The sequence below is a fragment of the Rhinolophus sinicus genome, chromosome 3 (genome assembly GCF_057876585.1).
Source record: "Rhinolophus sinicus isolate RSI-liver-muscle chromosome 3, RSI-T2T, whole genome shotgun sequence".
In the NCBI taxonomy this organism is placed as follows: Eukaryota; Metazoa; Chordata; class Mammalia; order Chiroptera; family Rhinolophidae; genus Rhinolophus; species Rhinolophus sinicus.
In genome coordinates this window covers 59,266,132-59,288,669 of record NC_142503.1, presented here as the reverse complement: position 1 = coordinate 59,288,669, position 22,538 = coordinate 59,266,132, and positions in this window count along the sequence as shown.

Here is a 22,538-nt window from a genome sequence, read left to right as displayed (position 1 = left end):
AAAAAAGATGAAGAATAAAGCACAGATAAAAATAAATCTAGTTTTGTTAGTCTTTTACCACTTTATTGGAACAAACAACCCAAGCTACTTTTTGTCTTTTATAGAGGTAACTTATTTTTTCTTAATATAAATACTTACTCCTAGGGATACAAGCAGTTTTGTTTCTTCTATTTTTATTGTGGGTTGAGGAAAAAGTGCTCATCTGGGTCGTTTATGTTTGGACAGTTTCTCCTACAGATGAGTATGAATTAATGTCAGGTATTTTCCAGTGTTAATCAGTTACTGTAGTATTGAAAGGTCAATACAATTGGCTTAGTAGATGTGGCAATAAGAAAAAAGGAGTGAATTTGCTTTAAAAAAGAAAAGTGGTGGTTGGTATTAGTCACAATTGTCATAGCTGTATTTATCATGCAATAGCATTTCATGATGTAAAAAAATATGTTTCTTGCTAAACTTGCCTAGTGCCTTGCTGTTTGATGTCCTGGTAAGCTTCGATAGTTTGGAATTTGTCAGTAAGATCTTTACCTTCTTTTTTTATAAGACAACAAAGTCTTACTTTCTAAAGAAGCTATGTCCCTATTAGCAGCTCTTACATTAGAGTCTGGAGGTAGGTAGTTGGAATAGAGCGGAAATCAAAACCGTATTTGTTACGCACTTTATATGTAGTAGATACTGTGCTAGGCTTGCTTAATCATTTATTGCAGGAAATTCATGCAGCACTTCTAATGGGAATCTTTCGCATTTAGTTGATGTGCCGGTGTTAATGGGCTTAAATTAGCAAACACCATGTTGAGTACTATCCAGTTGAGTGACTAAGGGCCTCAATTCCATTAGCCATCCACCTGGTGCTAGTCTCTGGAAGTAAATTCTCTTGGTTTCCTAGCGAAGTGTTCTTTATAAAGATTGTTTATAGTGTTCCAAAGATCAATGTGAAGAAGGTAAAATAATTTCAAAAATCACTTAAATATGTAATTGAAGATACGTTACGTAAGTAATACATAAAGAGTTTGTATAAAGGCAAACTTTTATTTAGCCCCGATTCCATTCCCATTCCTCTGAATAGCATCAGTGTCAGCCTTCAGACAGAAAGAAAAAAGCACAACTATGTATTTTAACAGAGTGTAATGTAAAGAATAAGTTAAACTGGTACTGGAGAACCAAATAATCAGAAGGGGAACATGATCTCATTAACTGCTGGAAGCAGCTACCTCCCCTAGAGCTGAGGGAACAGAGAAACTAGAAGCTTAGACAAAATGTCTTGTAGAGAAGGCAGTGTACACTGGTAGGTGGTGCTAGTATTGATGGAATGAGAAGGCTGGTTTGGGGAATGCTTAGAAAACATGGAGAGGAATCACTGGAATGAAGAGCACTTGCCTTGGGGATACTGACTGGAACAATAAGCAAACAGGAAATAGCAAGATCCTTTTCCCCTCTTGCCTTCCTGTTTCACTCTTCCGGTCTTATTAGTGGAGGCTAACAAAAATTCACTTGGCAAAAAAGAAATATAGTTTACTCAGTCCCAACCCCAATATTACAGAGTTGAATAGAGAATAGTGGTTTAGATGTATGGGGAAAAATAGCTGAATAACCAGCACATTTAACCGTATATTTCATCATCTGAACCCCAGGTTACTTGAGAGTCAAGAGGTGTGTGGGAAAATATTATTTATGTTGGGACAGCAAGTGTAATTCAGAACAATCCTGGGCAAACTTAGGAGATATGGTTACCTGATCTCTGGGAATAGTAGTCATTGTTATTTTAGAAAAGTTTATTTCAACCTGTTTCTTTTGTGCTTATATGAAAGTATAGAAATGATTTTTTTTTTCATGAATATTGTATGCATTCTGCAGCTAAGTTTTATGAAGGAAGTGTCTTTAAAAATTTAGAAACATTAAGTGCTGCTGTATTCCAGGCACACATAGTAGATGTTTACATACATTATATATTTTAATCTTAACCTGGGGTAGATACTGTTGGATTGTCTACATTTTGCAAACAGAAAATCAAAGCTTAGAGGGCTTAAGTAACTTGTTCAAGGTAACAGGAATTGGAATTGGAATTTGACCCTAAACTTTCTGTCTCTAAAGCCCACTTATAACCACTAGATTTTTACTATCTCCTTACAATGACTTTTATAGACTATTTCAAGGGGTAAAGGATCAAACCTTTAAAACTTCAAAACTAAAAAGTAGAATTGAATTCAGAAGCTCAACAACACAAGCATTTATTAAACGTGTGTGCTTAATCTAGTATGGCATTCATTGTATTGTGTTATTCTGTATGAGTTAGTGTTGGGTGCCAGACCTCTGCAAGCTAAAAATCTTAGTCTATATTTTTGTAGTTGTGGAGGCGACACATTGAAAAAGTAGATGTTTGGGAAAAATGTATTACAAATAAAATATTAAGCAAATACTGAAAAAGTACATACTGAGTAGTGAAAGCTCATAAACAGATTGCATTTTGAGAGTAAAATTTAGGAAAACATTTTTTTCCCCCAATTAACTTTTGTGGAGATTTTATTTTAGGAATTGCTTGAATAAAGAACTCTTATTCTTAGTAGTAAATGGAAGGAACCTTGGGCTTCAGAGTATGGTTGGTAAAAGGATGTGTGGGAGGGTCTTTGAGGCATCAAGCAAAAGAGGAAGAGGGTTTATGGACCTGGATCAAATAGTTTAAAGCAAAGCTCTTGTAGGTCTCAGTGGAAGTGCATTGGTCAGAGGGGGTCATTTTAATAGTAGAATAATTCAGTAGAATTGTTCAGGATTTGGTTTGCAAGAAAGAATTTGTGGAATGAAATATGGCAGTCATCTGGATGATAATTTAGTTGGGCCGTGGAGATCTTGGTTAACCAGCCTAAGCTCACCGATTCAATTGAAATAGGTAATTTATCTACATTTCCTGATTCTGAGCTCAGACATTTGTCATCCTGTAGTTAAAGCATTCCTTGGAAACTTTATCCAAAACCTCTATAGAAGATTGACAAGGTAAATCTAAAACTTGTGAAACCAAATCTCTGGTTTATTTGAGATAATATATTTACATTAGAGTTACCACTGTGAACTCTAAATGTTAAGTAATAATAATAATTGTCTACAACATCCAAATTATCCTTTTCTCTAAAGAAAAGGACAGTTTCCTTTTCTCTGGAAATCTGTGTCTTGTGCTATTCTGAGAATATGTAAAATATTTTTTCATTATATAATTTTGGGAAGATAACTTACATTTTATAGAATCAAATATCAGCAGGGTTACTCTCATACTTAATTAAAATATTGTTAAATAGATTTTCTTTATTTCGTAATAAAAGAAATCAGGGATACTTAATAGAATCCCTGAAGTCTGACATTTCTAATTTTAATTACTTGTAACATTTGTCCAACACACCACGGTTTTTGGAAAAGCGATCTATTTCACTCTGTGGTATTACTGTAGACTATCCCCAAGGTCTTCCAAAAGGTCTGTGTAAGTCCGACAGCTAGGAAACGTGGACTGTTGTAGAACATAAATTCTGACAATTTATTGATGCAGGTCTACATACATCAACTAACATCTGCTAAATGCTAAGTGATAAAAATGTTTCCAAATCATATTCCCTACCATTGAGGACCTTCTTAAATTTAACAGCAGGTTAAAGATTTGGCGTTGGCCTACTAAGAAGTCTTTATTAGAAAATAGACACTTTGCTTGTATTGAAAGTTTATGTATTTAAATTCTCTGTCAAGCAGGTAGACTTAACCATACTTTAAGTAAGACCTACGTTTTCCTTTTGCATTTCATATTAAGATATAAATGTTCAATTAAATCTGACATAGCTGGCCAAAACTGAATTCTCAGGAGACTTTTTCTATACCTATCCTCCTAGGAGGTAATTGTTACTAAATTAAGTGCTAAGGGATGGTGGGACATTATTCAACATTGGCAATAACAACAAAATAACTCCCTCAAAGGGAAAAGGAAGCAGCAGTAAGATTTGGATTCTGAAAATTTTCTTATGAGGAAACTGTTCAAATCTAGTTGCTTGGTCTCACTGCTATAGCAAAGATTGAAAGGAAAAAAAACCGGGGAAAGGTTTTTAAAAACGAAAATTTCATATCGTAATTACCTCATTTGATTTTGGGAAATTATACTTATGAAAATGTTTTGTGAATTGCAAAATTATATTAAAATAAAAATTGTTACAATTAGGTTTGTTATGTAGTTGGAATTATTGGTCTATGGGCCCAAGTAAACTACACTTCTTCAGTCTAATTCTGGAAATTCTGGGATTTCCAAGGCCGCTAGCAGACTCTTGGGTGTACCCAGACTCAGGTAGCTAGGATATTGCTTAGGGGTAAATTCTAAACTCACATTAGTTTCTTCTTTCAAAGCAGATGAGCAAGCCACGTGTTTTCAGTCCATTTGAAGGAAATACAGAGGGCGCTAAAAAAATGTATATACATTTTAAGAAACGAAAAAACTATTAAAATTGTAATACTCAATATGTACCGATAACAAAAGATGAATACAAGTCACATTTGACTTATGCAATTACAAGAGGTGCTCAAAGTGGCTACCATCAGTGTAATTTTAATACAGTTTTCTTCTTTCTTAAAGTGTATATGCATTCTTTTGGCACCCTCTGTATTTTTACAGAGCCTGATGTACCTCAAAGTAGAGAATTTATATATCATGCTGTTATGTTTGGTTGGAATAATACTATTAATTATTTCTATTTGATTGAAATAAGCTTAAAATCAATTTATATTTTTACATAAGTTATGATCAAATTTTTTTAAATTAAGGCAAATCTTGATTCCTAGCAGCTATGAGGGCCTTCACTTCTAAAGGGTTAATTCATGTGAAAAAGAAATAGAAAAGGCAGATCTTTAAGAGTTCTTTGTTTGTATTTTATCTATAATTTATATCTTGTCTTTTTCCAAAGAAGAATTCGTAGCAAACTTGTCCAGCACAAATACAGTAAGATTATTAGAAGCAATAGATCACAAACCAGATGGGAGGAAGAAGAGACAAATCAGAGTCAACTTTGTTATTTGGGGTTAATTTGAAAGAGTTTTCAAATTAACTCTGGCTAAGACACAGCTAAGACCTGGGACAAAGCTTCTCTCCCCATCACAAATTGCTACATTTTTTTTTGGCTTACCATTTTTGCTCTCCCCTTCTTCCCTGTGTCCCTGAGGTTAGAGAAGTGCTGAGGTAACTGAGAAGCGTCTCTGGTTGAAGTGGAGGTGTGAACCTGCAGCAGCCCCTCTTTCTCTAGCGCATCCTCCTCACCCACCCAACTCGCAGCCCTGTAGGGGGAAGAAAATGCTAGACTCCTGCTATGCCTTAGTTTTGTTAATCTGCAGACTAGTTAACCTGTTCCTACATAATCAAGAAACTTGTTTCAGGAACCCAGACTGAGGTAAAATGAGTGGGGGGCAAGAGGTAAAAGAGTTTGATTTAGAATGACTTACAGTATCAGTTTAGATGTTTCTGAAGTGTAAATTCATTTACATATGAGTAGTCATTATTTGCCAATGATATATTCCATATACTACTTTCTGAAGAAAATCTAGACTCACAGAGTTAAAGTTACGATTGTTAGAACGTATGTCCCAGTATTTTAAAACATGGCTCAGGATTCTTATAAATTAATAATTGAGGAATACACTAACCATATCAATAGCTACTCAAGGATTCCTAACCCTCAACGAAGCCAGAGGTTTGGGTTGGTGTGGGAGAAGGTGGCAGGACTTACAGGGAAATGGTGAGTGACAGAAAGACACTGATGGAAAAAGACTGCTGAGAAGTTATTGGCTGGGTGTCCATGTGATTTATAGATTTACAATCTGATCTTGGTTGTTCTGGGATGTCCAGGACCTCTAGGGTGTGGAGAACAGGTAAAGAAAGACAATATCATCTAAACTTTAGTTTTTGCCTTGATTCTGCTTGAAAAAAGTTTTCAAACGTGCACAGAATAAAACCTGATTGAGTTCCATACTTTTTAAGGTGATTGCGAGTGGGCATCCACTCATGCAATTGAATGGGAACCCTGGCTCTGGTTTCATTTCGAGGCCTTCTGTTTCATTCATGCACACTTATTTCCTCCATTGTATATCACTTGTTATGGTATCATCTCATGTAACCTAACATGAATACTTATGTCTTGGTATTTCAATTTGGTAATATTTTTGTGAGTTTTCAAACAACGATTGTGCTTTCTCATCTAAAGATCCATTTGTCTTGAATGCATTAATAGATAAAGACCAATAAGAAGAATCATTAGCTAGATTCTTGTAATCTATGAATCTAATTTTTTAAAGCTTCACTGTGTTGCATATTCAATTTGTTAATCTCTTAACTAAATCTTTATGTTTTAAAGATGTTCTTTTTAGGAAAAGAGTTTTGATTCTTAAAATTATCAATGTATTAACAAATTTACATGTAGAGCAGATGAGTCAATCCACACACCTTCTAACCCCCTTCTTTATATAGACAATTCTCTTAAAGCTTTCCATGTGCATTTTTCTAAGGAAGAAAGTACTTGATTTGACAGTTCAAATGAGAAGTGATTTGGGAAAGACAGAAAAATAGGACAAAATATATTTTCAACCTCCACCAGGGGGACCTATTGCTGCAACTAAAAAATTGAATCTGAGGAAGAACATGCATTTCACACGACAGTTACATGATACTCGTTTTCAGTTTTTAAAGTATACACACATTTGAAAAAATGCCTTTGTATTCCACATAATGATACTTCTCATGTTATAATTTTATTTTTACATTAGATATAAAAAATAAAATATAAAAATAGAGAAATAAGATAGATTCTCTTGATTTCTTAACCGTTTTTGGTAGAATGACTATAAGGTGAAAATACAAATTCAATCTTTATTTGAGAATAATTTTCATTTAAAGCACCTATAGGATGATCTACATAAAGCAAAAACAAATTTTTTTTCACAAAGCGCATGTTTCAAAATTTTGCCATTTCAGTATATTATATTCCCTACTCTACTGGCTTTGTCTGGAATTTGAAGGCTTACAGTTTTTATGAAACATTTTCATTCGTACTATAATATTTATAATCACAAAATGGGTAAGTTCTATAATCCAAAATTGATAAATCTGTTTTTGCTTCACTCCTGGTTCTGAGGAGTGCTTTCAGATTATACGTGTTTTCTTAGCATCAGGTACTATCCTAATTTGTTTATACTCTTATGTCTCTTAATATTTTTTAATTTTGTTTTCTGGTTTAAGTAATTCCATTTCTATATTCTAGGTGCTTTTACCTGACTCATATTACTGCCTTTTTTCTGATTTTATTGATTAGAAGTCATTTACATTAATGGTTCTGAGTGGTGAACAGTTGACACATTTTGTGTGGCAAATATTACTATCCTCATTTTTCAGATGAGGAAATTGAGGCTGAGAGTGATTACATTACTTGACTAAAGTACTATACTCGCTTCTGATTTTAAGCCAATATTTTCTCCACATATTACAGTTGTTTTTAACATATCCCAAATATAGAGTAACCATTGTTCCAAGCATATTTCCTCAAACTAGACTCGTGAACTCAAAATTTGAGTTAGTGTGCCTTCTGACTAGACATGTTCTATTGTCTTTAATAAATACCAACACATGGTATTTAGTTGTAGCAAGATATATTTTTTATAGATACCCTCATAATACATTTGGCTCAACAGTGTTGTAATGATGCCTTTGAATTTCCGTTTACAAACACACACACACATACACACACACACGCACACACTTTCTCCCCAAAGAAAAGTTTTAACTCTGCTTTATGAAGAATGGAATGCAACTCAAGCAAAATGAAATGACAATGTGTTTAAGACATATGAAAAGTTTTATTTGTACTAAGAGAAATGCAAAATTAAAAATATACTGAGATACCACCTTCACTTATTCAGTTATTTTTGTAATACACTTTGTCAAACACGAGGAGGTGGGGAAATAAATAAAGCAAATATTCTACTGTTGGGATTAATAATTGGTATAACCATCATAGAGAGCAATTGATAATATCTATCAACATAGGTTTATTATAGCAGAAAATGGAAATGTCCCTTGATAGGAGGTTGATTAAATGGAATACTATATAGCTGTTAAAAAGAATGAGAAAGCTGTATACTGATATGCAAAGAATGTTAAGCAATATTAAATGAAAACTAAGGTGTAGGATAGTCTTAAGCTTTGTTTTATGTAAAAAGGGAAGAATAAGGATACATATTCACATTTTCTTTTACATAAACTTGAAAGATACACAAAGGTCTAATAACAGTGATTACCTGCTTGGGATTGTAGACAAAAGAGGAAAGTGGATAGCTGAGAAATGGGTGGGAGAGACAGTTATTTTCTTTAGAACCATGAGAATAGTCTATTTTAAAAATGTGTATGTGAGAAAGAATATGTAAGTCGAAGATTAAGTATCTGCATATACTTTTGCTTCCTAAAAAGACAGTTATGGGATATTTTTAAAAAGGTATACACCCACAGGACGGAATGGGAGAGGAAGAAAGCAAATTTTTGGAAGCTGGAAAGCAGATGAATGAATGATACTGACTCAGCAGACCTAGAAAGGTAAATTCTTTGCTGACAGCGGAAAAAGCTGAGAAGCTTTCACACAGTAGAATATCCCAAAGGTTCAGGAACTGGCTTCTCCAGGTACCTCTGGAAATGAGAGTGAAAGTGGGGCTAAAAATAGGATTGATTGAAAACTTCTACCATGTTTCCGTGAAAATAAGACCTAGCTGGACCATCAGTCCTAATGCGTCTTTTGGAGCAAAACTTAATATAAGACCTGGTCTTATTTTCAGGGAAACATGGTATAAGAAGCAGTTAAATCTCCAGTTGCACAGCTAGGCAAATTCCCTTTCCCAATCTTCAGGTTTAGTCTCTGGAGTGGGAAAAACAAAACAAAATCACCTTACAAAAATCTTTGGATTGAGATGTACAAAGAAGAGGTGGGGAAGAGGCAGTAACTTGCTGAAAGCAAAGTGATTGAGTATTACATACTGAATACCAAGACGCTCTCCCTCATCTCTTTTCCCACTTGGCACTCAGAGTGTTGCCAATCCAGTCTAGGCTGAAGATGCTTTATTATGAAATCTCTCCAGTCAAGAGAAAAAACATCTGGGGACCCAATGACGTGGCCAGCCAGACTACCCTACAGTAAAGCTATGGCTGACAAGGGCTAGCATGAATTTAGAGCTTTCTAACAACTTTTTACTACCTCACTCTTAAATAGGAAAAACCGAAGATCACTAAGTAACTGAAGAAAGATTTAACATGAAAGATCAAGTCTGTAGTGGATGCTGTGTTGTCCTGCTGAGATCTCTTCAAGGGCTGAGTCATTCTTTCTCCAGTTGGTATTATTGATTACTGAGGGCTCACATCCACGTGGCTGACAGGTGTCACTGCCTGGGGTTACATCCCCTTACCAAAGCAGTCCATATTTAGTTGGGTGAGATGTGGGGTGTGAGCTGGAGGCATAAAGATGTGGTTCCCTTGCTTTAATTGGGAATAAAAGTTGGGAACATCTCTAAAAGGCCTTCCCAGCTCCAGACAACCCCTGTGGGATTGGCTGTTGCAACTGCATCACAGTTCAGCTTCTCAGTTGGCCTCCTGCTGCCTCCCTCACTCCCTTAAATGTGTTGTTCCTGAAAGTACTCCCCAATTAACCACTTGCCCCTAAATCTAAATGTCAAGAAACCCTACCTACAATAGAATCCAAAACAAATAAATAGAAAAAAGTGGGAAGAAAAAGTTAATAACCTCAGATAAATAAGAGAAAACATTACATTAACAATACAAAAGCAAGACATCATAGAAGGAACATTAAAATAACATAAACTTCTGGAAATTAAAAAAAAACATGATGGCAGAAATGAAAAACTCAATAGATAAATTGGAAGATAAAATTAAGGAAATCTCAGCACATTGATCAAAAAGAGGAAAGAAAAAGTGTTTCAATTGTCAGTCTAAATATCTGGCATCTGAGTAAAAGAAGTTTCAGAAAGAACAGAAAATGGGTGTCATGGGAGTGAATAATGGGAAAGCAATCATAATTCAATAGTGACATTTTTCAGAACTTAAGGATATGAATTTCCAGGTTGAGTGCTTGGCCCAAATATTACTATAGGGTACCTCGTAGCAAAATTTCACAATACTGGGGGCTAGAAGGTGGAGTGGGAAAAGAAGATTCTGGAAGCTTCCCGAGAGAATTGATAGATCACATACAAAGTATTTGTAATCAGAATGACTTCTTAACACACTGGAATCTTGAAGACTATAGATCAATAGGTTCAATATGGTTAAGAAAAATGATTTTCAAGCTAATACTCTATACCCAGCTAAACTATTAATTGTGAGCTAGAATAAAGACATTTACAGACCTATATAGTGTCTCAAATAATTTGCCTCCCATTTATCTTCTCCAGAAGCTCTTGGAAGATATACGCCCCTAAAAGGAGGGAGTATAATAAGAAATGTAAAGGTTTGGTGTCCATGAAAGAAGAAACTAACACAAAAGCAAAGGAAAATCTCTTCTGATGTGGGTTAAGGGAAATACCAAAATGTTGACTGTGCTCTAGGCTTAGAGAGAGACCAGTCCAGATTGAAATGTGTCCGAAGGCTCTGACAGAAATTATTCAAGAAGATGAAATCACTAGAATACTTACTGTGAATAAAAATTGAGAAGAGATTTAACAATTTTTAGAGTTTAGGGTTAAATTGGTGATAACTACCAGAAAACTAAGCAAAAGTAAAATGACTGTTATTAGCTCTAGGAAAATGAACATTTATTCAAGAAAGAAAAAAATAATGATAATGTTATTTATTACTTGATTGTAAAAAACAATACATAGTCATAAAAAGTAAATGTTGAATATTGATCTAACCAAAATTTATTAAACGATATTGGGAAGATGAAGGAAGTGTGTGTGTGTGTTTATGTGTGTGTGTGTGTGTGTGGGGGGGCTGCATGCATGTGCCTTGTGTGTATTTGCTGAGATTATAGAACTAAATGCTCATCTTCCATAATGAGAAGTAGCAATCTAAGAATGGAGCATACTTTAGTATTGAGAATGTGAACTTTGGGTACAGACTTCCTATGTTTGAATCTGTTACTTTCCAGCAGTATGACCTTGAGCAAGATACTTGACTTTTTGTGCATTAGTAGTCATCTGTAAAACTGGGATAATGGTAACACATCACACAGATCTAGAGGCTGTGAGGATAATATATATGTGAACTTAGAATACCACCATACTGTTATATAAATATTTTCAACTTATCAGTTATGGACTGAATTGTGTCCTTCCACCAAATTGATATGTTGAAGTCCTAACCCCCAGTACTTTAGAATGTGACTGTTTTTGGAGATAGATGTTTTAAAGCAGTAATTAAGTTAAGATGAGGACTGTAGGGTGGGTCCCAAACTAATTTGAGTGGTGTCCTTATAAGAAGAAACTGGAACACACCGAGAGAGACACAAAAGATGCATGGACAGAGAGAAAAGACCATGTCAAGACATAGCAAATCCTTCTCATGGATAGCATGAAGAGAAGGCGGGAATCTTCAAAACAAGGAAAGGTGCCTCAGGAGAAACCAAACCTTGATATTGACCTTTGATATTGACCTTCTAGCATCTAGAATTGTGAGAAAATAATTTCTGTTATTTAAGCTACTCAGTTTGTAGGATTTTGTTATGGCAGCCCTATCAAACTAATTCATTCTCATAGTAAAAGATTCAAAAATTATTACCAAAATATTCAATTTAAACAACTGAGAATGGTTACCTCTGGGAAGCAGGATATGATGGTAGGGAAGAGAGACTGCTTTTTCTTTTTTTAAATGAAAACTTTGTAGAACTCATTAACTCCTTACACTATGTGTATTTATAACTTTAATGAAAGTACAAACAAACAAAAAATGAAAGGCAGCGTCTGATAAGTCAGTTATCTCTTATCTTTTTTCATCTGTGTGATTAAGAACTCTTTGGAATTCCCTATGATTTCCTTTGCCTGGCTTCTGTTTTCTCTCCCTGTGTCCCTTCTGACATTTTAACCCTAGGTAAGACATAATCAGTTAGTGTGCTTTTGGTTGCAAGTGTTAGAAAGCCAACTAGAAGTGTTTAACTGTAAGGAAATATTCTTTGAGATAAAAAGAATAGTTGGTTTGAGATAGTTGGTTTTGGGTCTGGTGTCTAGCTCAATAGCTCAGTGACATTATTGAGGACCAGGTCTTTTATGTTTATTCTGGGCTGCTTTTCTTAGCTTTCTGTCTACTTTCCTCATAAGTGCAAGATAACTGAGGACAGCAGTTCCAGGCCGCATGTCCTCATAAACAATACCGAAGGCTGCATGGGAGAAGGCATCATATTCACGATCCTCTTTAAGAAAGGAACATTTTGCCAGAAGCCCTTAACACATTTCTCCCAACATCTCACTGATCACAACTGTATCACGTGTCATTCCCAAACTAAGTAGCCAGAGTAATGGAATTACCAAGGTTGGCTTAATGCAGAGAACACTCTCTGAAGTTGGGGAGGGGCTCAGTTCTCCTGAAACACACCTCTGACTCACACTTGAATATAGTCAGGATTATGTGAACAAGGTATAAAGGAAGAGAAGGGTTAATGCCATGGAATAGGGAAGAGGAAATAATACGTTTTAGCGACAGTTCTGTGAGATAGGAAGGGAGAGTATTATAAAACTTCACTGGGAAGAGAAGAGGAAAAGGGAGCATAAGTGAGAGATGAATGTCCTGGCTGCCCACCTTAAGGTTTAAATTTAGGACGGGGCGTAGTAGGCAGAGATTAAGGGTGATAGAAACTCTCAGGTACTGAGTGGAGGGACCCTTAGTCCTGGATATAGCCTAGGAAATTGAAAGTCTTTTGGAGAAGTCCTGAAATTAAAATGAAGCCACAGTCAATATGTCACCATGTAAGAGATTAGAGGGCTAAAGAATGGCTGCATGAAGGGTCTGGTATCATGTGGGTTCCATATAATCTGAAGTTCCTGCAGAAAATGGATTTTATGCCTAGACTGTGGCTGAGACCGGGGACTTTCTGGGAGGCATCCAAAAGAACTGACAAAACCTGCTGTGCTGCATGGGAGCTCCCTAAACTGCTGCCTGAGGACATGAAACCTTCACTCTGCCTCTATTCTCTCCAGAAGGTGAAAGGGGAAGGAAGGGGAGAGGAGAAAGGAAGGTGGAAAACAGTCCTGACAGGCCCTTTGAGCTTTTCATGTACTGAATAGTCATAGTTTAAAATGCAAATTTCTCTCATCTATAAGAATGGGTCTCCAGAATAAAAGGAGATCAGTTATAGAGAAAAATTGCCATTTTTTTCTCACCTCAAAGTATATGAATTTTGGCCTTGCTACATTTTACATGTTTCAAGATTATCTTCCTTTTTTTTCCACCTTTTTGGGGAACTTTTGGGAAAGTAGAAAAGAAAAGAAGGAATGTGAAGATGGAGATGCATAGGGTCCTCTGGAGAAATGAGTAATGCTAGATTTACTTGGTTTTAGAGAACATTCATTAGGATTATGTAAACATGATATAAAATTATTTAGTTAACCACTTTACTCTAAAATGTTACTATGGTTAATAAAATATTTTTCGTATAAGTAAACCAAATATGATGTCATTTAACTGGGTTTTTTAAAGTGCAGGCATTAAAATGTATTTTTTATTATGTAAAGATAACCATGATTCAGTACAGAAACAAGCAACTAGGTTACTTATATTTATTTTGTTTGCATTATGTTTTCTGTTTACTACATATGTTTAACCAGGTGGAAAAACAACAGAAAATTTCCATTTTTGAAAACAAATATAACCTGGTCAGGAATTGAATTTACATTCTAAATTGCATTATAATAAACCAGGCATGTTTATGGTTGAATCTAGCACCCACTTAAAACTCAACACATGTGTAACAATAAGAAAATTTGTTGGCCAAAATGTTGTAATAACTACTAAAAATACATGAATACATTTTAATATCCAGACAGGAAGTAACAGACATACAGTGTGTATCTGAGCACATGTATCATTTGGACCAATGCCAGAGTGATGTAGCTAATGATTAAAGTGTGATTTAGAGATACAGTCACTGTATGCATGGGCATTGCTTCCATTAGCATTAATAGTGTTTGCCTGCACACAATTAGAGGAGAGAACTGAAATTTGTTGAAAGGCACACGAGGAATGATTTTTAACGTTGTAGTTCTAGGAGTGTGGGACTGTTATTAAAAGCTCTGTGAAAGGCCTTAATTTAGGAACTGAGCTACAGACACTGTATATTGAACTATAGTCCTGCATGTATACTTTGTATTATTAGAGAAAAGTGAGTCAGGCAAGCCAAAGAATATGTCAAAGGCTATTCTGGAATCATGATACTGTGTAGAAATGGGAACCAATATATGAATTTTGGATGTGGATTAATTTGAGGAATATGAACAATTTTTACTCTGGGACAAAATGTAATTGATGCTATTGCAGCCATTAGTGGGTACGTGCACACATAGACACACACCAGTTACTTACATTACCTATATTCACCTATAAGCATCTATTTCCTACCTACACTTTAGGAAAATAAAACTATTTTCAGTCTATTGAGTGTATTTCTTTTTCTTGCTGCAAGATTATCAAATAAATTGTTGAATCCTAAATTCCTGGGAAACTTTGGGGGGAAATTGGAGGGAAAAGTACATTTGCATCCTTTCCCCATCTTCTACTTCCTAGGAAACGGCTCTCATTAAATACACCTTTTCCTTTAGTGAGTACCAGGAAGAAATAAATTAGCTAAATAATGAATTACAACAAGATGGCAACAACGGATAGATTTAACTTTCTGTGGGAATAATTATATTTGAAAGTACAGTTTATTTTGGAAAGCCTCTGGGCAATATATTCATTCATTCATTTGGCACATTCTTAGTGAACGTCTACTCTGTGCCAGTGACTTTTCTGGCTCTGCTGACCCAGAGGCGAGTAAGATAAAGTTCCTGACCTCATAGATTTTATAAGTGAGCAATATGCATTATGAACTTTAAAAATGTCTACATTATTTTTATTTAGTTATTATATTTGTATTGATCTAATCTGGTAAATACTTAGAGATTTGCACAAAGGTTGATGTATACAAATTTCCCTTGCATCCTTATCAAATACCTAGATACTTTTGCATATGTTTTGAAATTCTCTATGCTAAGAAATGGGTATCTCTGGCTAGGCAATAGGAGTACTTTTAATTGTCCTGATGCTTTTCTGAACTTTCTAAAGTTTCTGAGCATACATTGTTTTTTTTTAAACAACAAAATAAATGTTTTTACGATCCTTTTAATCTAAAGATGCAAAAACTGATGGACTATGGGGGTAGAAGATATTTGTGAAAAGCAAGACCTCACTATTTCCCTAGCGTACACAAATCATCTTCCCTTGATTTCTGAAAGGTTTCTGGTATCTATCCCAGAATCACTTAGTGTATTCTTCTATGTCATGAGAAGCCAGCCTAGAAGTATTTGAAGGGCTAGATATGAATAGAAATGTGTAGGCCAGACTTGAGCCTTAAGTGAGAAGAAACTATGGAGCGAGACTGGTTGTTTTCCTACTTCTCACCAAGAATGTAAATTGTCAGGTGCTCAAATGCTCAATACTGTCATAATGTATTCACAAGTATTCTGTTCTACTTTTCGGCATATTGAAGAATTTAATTGTCGCCCCTTCTGAGGTTAGTTAGGTGGATATACTGCATGTTTTGGCAAATGAAATATGAGCAGAGGTGATATCTGTCAATATATCAAGAGGTGGGAGTGGCAAGAACCTGTGTGCCACTCCCACCTCTTGATATATTGGTTGATATGGTGTCCCCTTGCTGTGATGATTATAGAGTTATGTGTTAAGACAGAGCTTCCACAGCCCGAGTTTCTTAGTGACTTAATGACAGGATGGAAATCTCTTGTGATTGTCCTTTAATATTTATTATGGAAAAAATTAAACTGGATGTATTAAGTGCCTGTGTTCTGGAGGTTACTGTCACATAATAGTCGTCTCATTGAACCAATAAAAAGTAAACAAAAATTATGTTTAGATATCTTAACACAGATTTCCATCCACAGGTCACTCATCGGATAGTTGGTCTTTCAAATGAATAGTTTGATTTTTTTTAACCCAAATTGTTATCATACATTAATTATTCAGGAAGAGTTGAAATCTCAGACATCGAATAGTTTATACTTCTAATATCTACTCTCCTAAGGCAAGGAGTGTCTCTAGGTTTCAACTTGGCTTTCTCCGTGGATCACATCAGTCACAGGCAGTTACAAAGACGGTGGAAGTTGTCCCAGCAGGGCTGTGAAATAATAATAAAAATATATAAATTGGTCTTTGTCTCTCTCCCTCCCCCCTTCCTGTTACAGAGCTCCTAAAATCCTTGTAAATAAGGGTGCTAGGAGAATCTTTTGTTCCAACATTTATCTTTAACCCCAGTTCCTGACATAGATCTCCTAAGATCTTCATAATTTCTGGACTGAAGAGTGTCTGACACTGAGCTCCTACATCCTTTGGAATTTCCTGGGTGACAGGGATGTCTTTTGTTCTAATCAGGTGGCTCTCGGTGGGCTTCTGGATGGGGGCTGGTCACCAGAGATACCAAGCCATGATTAGGAGCTTGAAACTTTGAGCCCCACCCTCCATTCTCTGGAGACAGGAGAGGGGCTGAAAATGGAGTTAATACTCTATCATGCCCATGTGATGAAGCTTCCATTTAAATTCCCATAGTACAGGGTTCAGGGAGCTTCCGGGTCAGCCAGCACATCACTAACCGGAAGGTGTTGCATCTTAACCCCGGTCTTGTCCTGTGTATCTCTTCATCTGACCGTTCATGGGTATCCTTTATCAGATCCTTTATAATATAATCTGGCAGACAAAAATAAGTGTTTCTCTGAGTTCTGTGAGCTGTTCTAGCAAATGTTTGAATTTGGAGAGGGTGTCATGGGGACCTTCAATTTGTAGCCAAGTTGGGCAAAGTTGTGGCTAATCTGGGGACCTACGATTTATAATTAGCATCTAAAGTTGTGGGCAGTATTGAATTGAATTGTAGGACACAACTGAATTGTAGGACATCTAGCTGTTGTCACAGAAAATTGCTTGGTGTGAGGGAAAAAAACCCCACACATCTGGCATCAGAAGTACTGTGAGTGGGGTAGTGTGTGAGAGTAAAGGAGAAAACACACAGAATTAAGTTTTTCCTTACAAAGGGCTCATTACCTGTAATCAAATCTGCTGATAGAGGGGCAGCCTGTGAGTTCTTTGGTGGCTCAGCCACAAAAACCATCTACAAAAATAGCGTTATTGCTTTAGATGTGGGTAAAGAATCTGAAACCTTGACCTTGGAGGATGGAGAATGCTTAATGTTTTTGTTTACTTATTTTTATTTATATCAAACTAGAAGTTTCTCAGTATGATTCTGTGACTCAGAATTTTCCTACTACTTTATAACTATCCTACTGTGTTTCAGGTAAGTTGTGACAAACTAAAGGGACTTTTATTTGTTAAATCTGTAAAGCCTCCATTATAAAGAAATACCATATTTTATAAAATAGATAATTATGAAGCATCTTTCTAAGTCATACACACTTTTTCTTGATTGATATGTTTTTCATTTTCATCTAAATACTCAACCCAAAGTCCCCAAATTTACATGAACTTAGTTTTTACCACCAGCAGACACAACCTAGAATTGCTTAATCCTAAGTACAACTTCCTGGAAAGAGAATCCGATTGGACAAACTTTAGTCTAATGTACAAATCTGGCCCAATTAATTGTGGCTTATGGCACCAGGTCATCTCTGGATGGGGTGGAATATTTGCTCTCAAAAAAGGACGTTGACAACCTAGAAAGTGTATGCTGCAGATAGAATTTGGAACGCAGTATAGTAGGAAATCATTGGCCTAGTGTATTATTAGTATAGTCTCAAAAAATTTGACTATCACAGTCAATTTATAAAATTGTTCCGTTGAGCTGTTAAACATATTTCTATATGCTTTTATTTAAATTAATAGTACAAAGGGAAAATATTGATGTGATTTGGGGTATGTCTTTTTAACAACCAAGTGTACCTTATAATAAAAAGAATTACTTTGTATGTAATAATGTCAATGGATATATAATAACATATGGACATGGGAATGGGTATTGAGTAAAGTTTATTGAGAGAGTATATGATACAATGATTTAAATATCACTAGACAAGATATATTTTATAAATCAACAATTTACTTAAAATTTCAAATTCAAAGAAGTAAAGAAATTGTTAAAGATTTACAAAAGGGCAGTGTTTCCTAAAGTGTTAGCTTTACAAGCTGCTCCTCCAAAAGGCTCCATGCTTTAATAAGTTTGGGAACTGCTCATTACATTCACCTCTTGGAACTTCACATTTCACATTAGTATATAGAAGGCTCTGGTATGTCCAGTAAGAAAGAAAGTTATTTAACTTTGTAACCCAAAATTATTTGAATGTGGATTCATTATTACTATACTTTCACTTTTAATGATTTGAAAATATTTTGAAAATAATAATAGTATAACATTATTGCCAATATTTTGGATATTACTCATATTTTGAATATTTCCATTTTATGAAAATGTGTTTTGCTTAAATGTAGATACTAGAAAGTCTCTTTAGTATGTATGTAAGGATGGATGTACCTATTTAGCTCTGAACATTAGTTTGAGGAAAGGTTGAAAACATGAGTTCTTGGGTTTGAATCACCAAGCCCAATCCAACACCACAGACTTTCCTCCTTTCATTATTTTATGTCCTTTTTCCAACAGTGAGATCGATATCTCGTTCTCATTATCCGTAGTATATTTATTTGTTCAATCCTAGAATGACTATAGTGTCAGAATAATTTGCTAATTAGGGTGCAGTACTTCTGTACAGTTTTTTTTGTCTTTAGACTTAAAATATATGTTAAAAGTGTTGTTTTCTAAAGTTATTTAGGTTAATTCTTTTTTTCTTTGTTTCCTTAAATAAGGTTATGTTATTCCTCTCTAATATACAGTTAAGCTCATTTATATTCTATTAAACTCATTATGCTAGGCTGTTTATGTTCTATTTTGGGTTTTCTCCAGTCCTGGTTTCTTTTCATCAATTATGTTTTGTGGATGTGAAGCAATGTCATTGTTCTAAAAATCAGAATTATATAAGAAGATACTTAGAGATATTCGCCCTCACCCATTCTACCCTGGTCCTATTCCTCCATTCTTTCCATTCTGTTCCTACCCCTTGTAGGTAGCCAACGTCATTAGTATCTGCTTTATCCTTTCTGTATGTATTTTCGATAAAGTGAGCAGATACATGTATATTTTCTTATTTATCCCTTTTCTTTTCCTTACATGAATGACATAATACAGTAGATACTCTTTGTATTTTGCTGTTTCCTCTTAACCACATATCCTGCAAATCACTCGATGTCAGTTCATAAAGATCCTCCTATTCTCTTTTTATAGCTGCATAACTCTCCCTTTGTGGATATAGCATAGTTTATCCTATCTGTGGGCTTTTAGGTTGTTTCTAATATTTTGCAATGGTAAACAATGCTGCAATGAATAACCTTGTGCATACGTATTTTCCTATTGTTGTAAGTGTATCATCAGGGTAAATTCGTAGAAGTGGAATAGTTGGGTTAAAAAGTAAATGCATATGTAGATTTGTTGTTGTTACATGCAGTTGTGTCAGCCCCGACTCCTGGCCACTTATGAATGAGTGATGTCCACAGTGTCCTCAACAGCCCTGCTCAGCTCCTGGAGACTCACGCTTATGGCTTCTTTCATGGGGTTGATCCATCTCATATTGAATCTTCCTCTTTTCCTGCTGCCTTCTATTTTCCCCAGCATGATGGTCTTTTCCAAAGAACTCTGCCTTCTCATGATGTGCCAGAAGGAGGACAGCTTCAGTTTTGTCATTTTTGCCTCCAATGATGTTTCAGGCTTAATTTGCTCTAGAATCCACTGTCACCTTTCTGGCAGTCCAGGGTATCTGCAGAGCTCTCCTCCAACACCATATTTCAAATGAATCATTCTTTTTTCTGTATCAGCCTTCCTCACTGTCCAACTTTGACATCCATACATAGTAGTTTTATTAAGTATTGTCAAATTCCCCTCTGAAGCGGTTCTACCAGTAATGTAGGAAAGTGCCTGCCTTCCCCACAGCCTTACCAACACAATGTGGTCATGTACATTTACATTTTTATGAATCTGGATTGTGCAATTTTTAATTGTATTCTTTTAAATTTTACTGTTGATTTGGAATGAACACATTGGGAATTCCTTTTTATTTTTTAGCATCTATTAGATGATTTCTTGAGATTCTGTCAGTTTTGTGATTTTTTTTGGTCACAGTCATAAACTTTTATCTATCCACTACCTATTACAGATTTCATCACTCACTACCTATTAATAAAATACGTTGAGGGACCTTTATTTCCTAGAAAATATACTAGCACACAGTACTTGTCCTCAAGTTGCTTACTGATATGGAGGTAAGCAAATAAATGGAAAATTAGGATACAATGTAGCAAGTACCTTATTATTGGGGATGGGCAGGATGATGTCAATAAGTCCGAAGTATTGATGGAGCACTAAAGGGGAACATGTCCTTCAAATGTGCAAGGGGCTTCTTGGAGGAAGTGATTTCTTACCTGAGTGAATCTTTAACATGATTAGAAATTAACCAGTGGGAAGGGGAGGGAAGGAATGTTGGTGAGTTTTCCAGATAGACACCGTCTGCTTGGTAAGACCTTCCAGTGAGGGAAGAGAGGGCTGAATATACATAGTCTGGAATTGCAAGCAGTTTAATGTGATTGGCATGCATCACACATTCAGGTATGTACTCACAGATGTGGGGAAGGGAGAGAGGACCAGAGAGAAGTGTAACTCAAGAGGCACGTTGAGAAGATCAGCCTTCCTCCACGTGACAAAGGAGACTTACTAAAACACCGTATAGGCAGAATAGAGCTATGATCAGGATTTTTATTATGGGAGTGACAATGAGGTATTAACAAAGAACTTGAGGTTTAATCTCAAAGTGTTAAACTGTGTTGTTTACACAGAGATATGTTAAGTCACATAAAAGAAAGGGATGCTCTTATTCCCTAGGCCAAGAATTGACAGTGATCTTATAAAAGGTGGTAACAAAGAAGTTAGAATGGACCAATCTGAATGTGGTCAGCAATCAAACAAGGTAAAGGGGGGTGGTATCTGAGAGGAAGTCTTTATCTGCTTTGGCGGCTTGCAGTGAGTCCTTTCCTCAGACAAGGAGCTGCTCTTGGTGTCTGGACTTTTCCAGTAGAATCTGAATAACACTAGTAATTCTTATGTTGAGAACAAAACCCACAACACACCCATAACAGCTTATGGTTTATATGAACATGACTTTACTATTCAGAGGGAACACACAATGGGATTTATAGATGATGTAATACAGAATTGTACACCTGAAATCTATGTAATTTTACTAACAATTGTCACCCCAATAAATTAAAAAAAAAATAAAAGATGACTTTATTATCCCTTGTCTTCATCAACTTGATTTGAGCAGTTCAGAGAATTCTTGCGCGGGAAGATAAAGTTGCTCATAATTTTTTGTTCATTTCAGAAAGTCCCTGAAAAATCTGTTCAAACCAATATTACGCTATTCAAATTAAACCAGTATCAAACAGCTGTTTACTTTTCAAGAATTGCTTTGAAGCCCTTTATTCAAACCTTCCCCTCTCTGTGTCTACAAATCCCAAACTGTTAGAGCACAAATCTGCCTAATCATAGTCAAGCCCCACTTCTCACACCGAAAGATCTACCTTAAACCATATCCCCCAAATTTTTAACACATCCTATCTTTGCCTTTCCTCTTCCGAAACACCACCTACATTCTTGTCAAGATGGTGGCCTGCCTCGCTGTGGTAAACAATAAACTCAAGTTTGCTTTGTCAACAGTTTATTTTGGTGGTGTTTTGAGGGAATAAAGTATATATAAGATTCATTTCATGTTCTATCTACAAATGATGGTTTTTGCATAAATGGTGACCCATAGTTTGGAACCACGGGCCCAAATTAACAGTCCAAAAATATCTCAGTTAACTTTCTAAGTTTTTCTTTTTCCTTTCAACCTGGCACATGGTATTTACAGCTAGAGAGACCTCAAGGAATGTCATTGTGGCTTAGGTGTAATTAATGTTTTTCAAATTAGTGAATCTGGAAATGTATTATGATTTCAGGAATAAGTGAACTATGTGTCCTAGCTAATCAGCCTACATCAACCAAGAAAGTCTTTTGGGGGGAAAAAAAAGCTATATAGATTTTATGTAAATTTGGTATTTATGAGCACCAAACTTTTAGCGCTGACATCTGCCTGAGAAGAAACTTCATTTACAGCAGTGGCAGAAATGAAGTTCACTGTGAACTAGTTTTGGATGCCATATGCTTTAACATGCTGAAGAGGAGGGGAAAAGAGGC